The sequence below is a fragment of the Eleginops maclovinus genome, chromosome 4, assembly GCF_036324505.1.
Source record: "Eleginops maclovinus isolate JMC-PN-2008 ecotype Puerto Natales chromosome 4, JC_Emac_rtc_rv5, whole genome shotgun sequence".
In the NCBI taxonomy this organism is placed as follows: Eukaryota; Metazoa; Chordata; class Actinopteri; order Perciformes; family Eleginopidae; genus Eleginops; species Eleginops maclovinus.
The window spans coordinates 25,970,148-25,977,044 of NC_086352.1; the positions used below are offsets into that span (position 1 = coordinate 25,970,148).

Consider the following 6,897-nt stretch of genomic DNA (forward strand, 5'->3'; position numbering starts at 1 on the left):
TTGATAAAGAACAAAGAGGATTGTTTTTTTGTTGTTTTTTTTTCTTATTGTGGGAGACCAGATGGAGCCTGGAAGCTGTCCCTGTGTTGATGTTTGTCTCTCCGTACAGTAGTAGGCTACCCTGAGCAGAAACCCGCAGCGCCAGGCATGTTGAGTATGAGAGTTAAAAATAGCATCATCGGTCGGCCAAGCGCCGCTCCGTTACTACGCGCTTCAGCATTCTGCCCTGTGCAGGGGGAGTCTGCAGGACGGAGCAGCAGCAGCAGCAGCAGCAGCAGCAGCAGCCTGTACTATGTGTGTGTGTGTGTGTGTGTGTGTGTGTGTGTGTGTGTGTGTGTGTGTGTGTGTGTGTGTGTGTGTGTGTGTGTGTGTGTGTGTGTGTGTGTGTGTGTGTGTGTGTGTGTGTGTGTGTGTGTGTGTGTGTCTCTATGTCTCTGCATCATCACACTGAGGGCCTCTTCTGGCTCTGCTGGAGGGTAAACCCAACCGGACGTCATTTTTAACCACCTTTGTATGACACCTTTATATGACATGATGTTGTGTTGGATCATGATGGACAATGGTGCTCATAACAAATGTGCTTCCAGTGACAAAGAAGAAAGGTTTAGAGGAAAATGCTCTTTCCAGTTTTAAATTGGGAGGGGGTTGCTCCTTCTCTAGCCTATCATCTGTTTTTGACATTTTCAGCGGGTGTTTCATTGGACGGTCGCTGGTTTTTAGCCACCGTACACACAGCGGAAGCTCCTGCATCCACCTTCAAAGTGGGAGATTCTCCACCTGACGTCTAGTGACTGACGCAGCCCCCAGGAAAAGGAAGTATTCCTCCATTGATGTTGGGGTTAAATATAAAGCAGGGCGCAAAAATAAAACTATTTATAGTTTTTAATGATATAATATTTTCATTTGCCATTAGGAGGCAATATGTAGGTTAGTGCGAGCATTTTGGTCACAATGTGTTTTATTTGATAGGGGGAAGCTTTGCTCTTGCGTGTATGTGCATGGGAAGGGCTACCAGGTGTTTCCAGTAGCAAATCGCAAATTATTAAAAGCCAGATTTAGCACATTTCCTTGATTCTGTTGAAATCCCGTTTTTTACACAGCATCACTGTTAGTAAGATGCTGTCGTGCACGCGCATGCATCGTGCAGGCAAGGAGGGAGAAGGCGGGAGCGCGCAGCAGCACTCAAACGCTGCACGCTCGAAATTCCTCCAAGGAACCTCTGCGAGCTTTTCTTTTTTCATCACGCGCGAGCTAAAAATAGAAACGGGGTTGGATCGTGATCCAGAAATAGATAGGGGGCATCACTCCTATAAAAGGCTCACCATTCAAGAGTACAGTGTGTGCACAGTTTGAAGAAGCGAAAAGACAGAGAACATTTTATGGAGAAAATTGCTATTTTTCTGTCACTTTCCGTGTTTTTACTGGAGGCTCCGAGGCTACAATGGTGAGTTGTGTGACCCTTTCTCCAGATGCACCTGTTTCCTCTTTCTTTCAGGCTCTGCTCTATGTATCATTTGTATTCAAACAAATGCAAAACGTAGATGTGTAACTTATTTTCGATTTACGCGGGATGTGCGCGAAACGCCATGTCATGAATGTTTTGTGTGGATTTCTGCTTTTTTCCCCCCCACTATGCTTGAAGGGATATCTAACCAGTCTGTGTGCAGCTAAACGGGAATCACCCTTAGTTCTCAATAAAAAGGGTGGATTTGTCTTCTCTGAGTTAAATGCAGTTGATATTTTGTTCGGGATGAATTCTGTTGAATCAAAACTAGATTTTTTTAATGTTTGGATGATTTCAGAGTGAGTGGGGAGCTGTCCTCCGGCTGCGGTGCTGAACGGCTTTAAGAATGGCTTTGCCTTTTTGCACAGAGCGATCTTACAACATCACAGTGGGCATTTTTTATCAAGTTCCATGCACCATGTTTCAAACGAAAGGCTTGAGGCTTTTACGATTTCCATTTTTTATGCTTGCTCTTTAATTTTTCTGCTGTTTTAACGTGCACAAGCTCAGATTTCGTTTTTGTTTGCATGCATAGGCTGAAGGGCGACAATCCCAAGAGCAGATCGCTACCTTTACGATCCAATCGTTGTTTGCAGTTTTTCTCCCTTTTGTGCACGATGAGTCTCGAGTCGTGACTGCTAAAAGTGAGTAAGGCGCGTGCTGCGTCAGTGGCGTCTGGCTCCGGTGCGTCTGAGACAGATGGGGGGAATCGTGACCGGCTGGGAGACGCGTCCGCCAATGAAAGGCTGGACGGCCCAATGAAAACGGAGCGAGGGTGGGGCCCCTGCTTCGGCAGCTGGAGCTTTGGAGCCAAATTAACCCTTTGTAAATAAAGGGAACTTTACTATTAATGAAACTGGGGGCGCCGCTCGTTGTCAAATAGTGTTTTTCCTAAGTGTAAAGTGATCCGCACACATCAGATCAAGATTCTGTATTAATGTGGGTTATCATTTTAACGTCTCACTGGTGTCCAGAGTGGATGTCGGGGGGCAGTAATGAAGCTGTCAGGTGCTTTGACCTCCTGCTTAGGTGCTCTTTTTCTTTCGCATCGCTATTGGTAGATGACGAGTCTCCCTGTCCAATCAAACGGCGGTCATCCCTCTGCTGCGCGTTAAAGTATATAACAGCAATGAGATGCCGCCTCTCCTCATCGCCGCTCTTTTTAATAACAAGGCTGCGTGCTGCTGCAAAGCAAAGCAAGCCCAGTGGCTTTCACTTTTGGTATCGGATGGTAACCCAAAATAACCGCTTGTACACAAACGCCCCGTTGCAAAAAGGTATTTTCTATCTGGAAACACTTTGAGGATGAAGACCCGAGGAATGGAGTGGATGTGGATTTTTTTGGGAGCAGTTGTCCGTCACGAATCTTTTTGCGGTCTGGGCTTGCTGTGCATACATGAATCTGGGAAGCCCTTACCCCAAAAAGCATTTGTGGAGGATAATGAACGTCGCTCTTGTTGTCGTGCAGGGAACACAGGCTGAGGTCTGGACTCACAAAGGGATCTAAAACACGAGCATGTTACATTTAAATGGATTCAAATATTTATTCCCTCCAGCTGAGATGCATGGGGGTGAAGTGAGTGAGGGCACAGGTCAAAAATAAGGACTGTTCCTGTCCCCTCCGAACACACCACACCACCTCCAGCCTAAAGCAGTACACTCATTCAGCAGTGCTAGTGGCTGCTTGTGATGTGTCTAACTAGCTCACTATTCTGTCATGTCACAAGAGTTAATAGATATTAAGGATTTGGCTCAACACTTCAAAATATATGCATTATTATAATAAACAAATTGTTTTAATGATGAATAAAGGAATTATGCTGCATCAGAATACAATTATGTTCACTGTTATGTTCTTATGTGATTTATATTTTTAAAAGATGCCGCACATTTTCTTGTTTATCAGCAAATAAAATTGCAAACATTGTCTTGAATAGAAGCTTTTGATTTTAGCAGCATGTTGTTTCTAACTCTTGAGGAAAATGAATCAGGCATTTTGGTCAAAGGAGTACCTCAACAGTTCCTAATGAAACTATATTTTTTAAGAAACTTACTTAAACCTTTCTACAGGATTCTAGGGTTTTGAGTGTTCTGCGTAGATGTTGAATTGGAAATTATGTACTGTGAGTATTTCGACCATTGCAGAAACTTGTGGTGCACCTACAGTACGTCATTTTTAAAATGTTCATGCAAATACACCTCTATTTCTTTGTTATGCTTTTGTGATCCTAGAGTTAGAAAATGCAAATTGCAAGTATTCCCATTCCAGGAAATCACACTCTGACATATAAAGATGTTTTATGTGTTGTCTTTTGAATTTTTTGGGAAACACTCACTACGTACCAATGTAGACAACATCACAGTAGGTTACCTCTTAATCAGGAGCGGTTCTTCATACCAGGATGAAATACTTTCTTCTGCTTTTTCATTTATCCATTTTGTTTGTGCTTTTTGAACTTACAGGTTGTGTACATCACACACACTATGCTGGGGAGACGGCAGCAGTGACCTGACCACAATGTCAGCATGTGGAATCCACAGAGTGAGTGAGGGAAAGTGTGAGAAAAAGTAAACCTTAGATTTTCATATTTTTAAGCAACAATGTCTGGAAACATGTTCATGCACCATAGGTGTGCATTCATTTTACACCACCCAAAAACGTGTTCTTCTTGTTTTTGTTTGTCTTTTTCTTCTTGTTCTTCTTGATCATCAAATATTACAACAATGGAAATACAGGTTGTCTACGCAGCTTTTCCCTTACAACAACAATATTTGGGTGTACTAAACAGTGTTATCTACAATATAAAAAAATGTCACTACTTATTATTGCAAGTGAGGAATGAGCCCTAATCATTTATCTTCCTTACAAAGGATTTAATTTGAACCTGTTCAGACTCAGCACTTAAATACTCTATGTGTCACAACATGCCAGTGTATTGATTTTCAAAGATTCATAATATTTTAGTGTGCAAATACTTCAACAGGCAGGAACTTGTAACTAAACCTTCAGTGTTAAAATGAGACGATTAGTCACAAACACAAACTGAAAACCTTAGGTGATAAATGATACCCTAACCCTAGCTTTCCCTCAGTTTCACTTATGTTATGTTGCTTTTTGTTAATTTGTCGTGAAAGACTGAGCCCTTTAAATTTGCTTTGTGAGATATTTTATTAGGAGTTACTTCATACAGGATACCCTGGGTCCTGGGGTCTCACCTATGGCCATGAGAAATTAAAAAACGCCCCTTGGCTCTTGTGAATAGGGAACTCCTGTTTCAGGGGATTGAGAATGTGTTTAAGCCTCCCTCTCCCTGCGATTTCACCTCCAGGCCACCTTTTTAATCAGCTCACCTGCTTAAAGGAGAATTAATAACAATTACACAAAATACACACGCTGGTCTGCTTCTGTAGTTCTCTGTCTTATGTGGCAAGAGGATGGAAACAATAACTTTGTAAAAAGTCATAAATGGTAAAAGATTTTATTTTAGATTTAATGTCTACAGTAAAAGACAACCATATTAAAAATATAATTTAAAAAATACTTCAATAAAATTCCTATTTTAGGGAAATACAGGGATACGGTGTGTGATTTTCTTTTACAGGGTTTACGTTTACAAAGTGTTTTGGATTTAGTGAGGACCAAACCTACTGCCTGTAATGTGCTGTTAGTGAACAAACACTTTTATAGTTTACAACACATCTACATTAAAGAGGAATTTCTAAATGTATTTGTCCAATAATGAGCACATTTAAACATGTATGTTATCTGAAAGGCAAGACACATGGTAATGTCTATATAAGTCTTTGATAAATATATTCTATATATAATCAAATTAGAGACAATACTGTGTACTACATTTACAGAAGCCCACTGATGACAACCCACACTTTGATACGTTGAGGATTCAGATCAATAATACCAAATATAATCAACAAATGCTTCATAGTGTAGTATGCAAGGTTTAGATAAACAGTTTTATTTCCTTGTTAAAATGCACAAACTACAGGTCAGTATATGTAGTGGAAAAACGTTCCTTCTTTACCAGCTCCCACACGGACAGTGAACACATCAATGCATTAATAATTATATTTAAATGATATAACATGACATTCACTGGAAAAGTACTTTTCCTTTAAATTTGTATGGGTTGAATACTTTTCTACTTTCATACAAACAACATTTTCAATGCAAGAATGCTACACCCACACCAAGCAACCGGGCACTGAATTCACTTGAAATCTGCAAGCAATTCTTCTAACACTCTTAAGAAGTGTTCAACTATCTAAGTGAAAACAATGAGGTACACAATAACGGTTTAGGCACCTAACGAAAATTAATATTCCCTTGAATAATTCATTTGTGGTGTTTTTTTATTTAACAATAGGCAGAGACAATAATGTGTGTGTGTGTGTGTGTGTGTGTGTGTGTGTGTGTGTGTGTGTGTGTGTGTGTGTGTGTTACCTTTTACCTCACAATTTCCCTCCCTCCATGTGTGCTGTCTTTTTTCCATTTCCATTTTTTTCACAAATGTATTTAAACTTCACATTTCATGTTCGTCTTATATTGTGATATCTTTTCTATTTTATTTGTTCAAATACACTGTATCCTAGTGTCTATGGAATATGGAGAATAAAATTGAATCATAAATCAAATCGATTAAAACAATGAAACCCAACCTTTACCATATGCCAACAAATACTTTGTGACGTTGTAATGTGTTAACTTTATATTTACATTCGCTCTGATGACTAATAGATTTTCAGTGGAATTGTATACAGTTAACTGTGTGTGTATGTTTTGTTTCAGGTGATACTATATATTTCAATATTAATGAGGTTTTTCACACATTTCATACAACAGCTGTTTAATAAAACCAAACTGAAATCTTCTATAGTGTGTCCTTATTGCTTTTCTATGTGTAGTGTTCGTGAAAAAACACCATAGCATTATAAGTGTGACCTTTTCCTGAAAGAAACACATGAAATAAACATGAACAAATGCTTGTGAACCTAACAGATGTTAAGAAGACACAGAATAAAATGTGTTATGTCTCGTAAAATCCACTTGAGTTTATCAAGTACAATATTTCTAATAATTGCTCTGTGAATATGGTTTCTTTCTGTGTGTGTGTGTGTGTATGTGTGTGTGTGTGTGTGTTTTTGTGTGTGTTTAGTCCAATTACATTCATATTTCCCTGAATGTAAAAAGTGTTAGATAACTATATGTCTTGATCAATGAGGTCCATTCTCAGAAATGACAAATACACACGAGATAATAATAAGGAGCTGTCCGTCAATACGTGGTGCTGAATGTCTGACTGTAGAGCAACATGTGATCAAAAGATCTGAATACACATTCAGGACTTTTCAACTGGTTTAATATGTTTTGTAAA

At 39.6% G+C, this 6,897-nt stretch overlaps 1 long non-coding RNA gene across 1 annotated transcript; it reads left to right on the forward strand.

The window, feature by feature from the left end:
• Nucleotides 1-1,274: 1,274 nt before the first annotated feature.
• Nucleotides 1,275-6,394, forward strand: LOC134863578 (uncharacterized). Its single transcript, XR_010165682.1, has 2 exons — nt 1,275-1,444; nt 3,968-6,394. It is a non-coding gene; the product is annotated as an uncharacterized LOC134863578 (long non-coding RNA).
• Nucleotides 6,395-6,897: the final 503 nt, after the last annotated feature.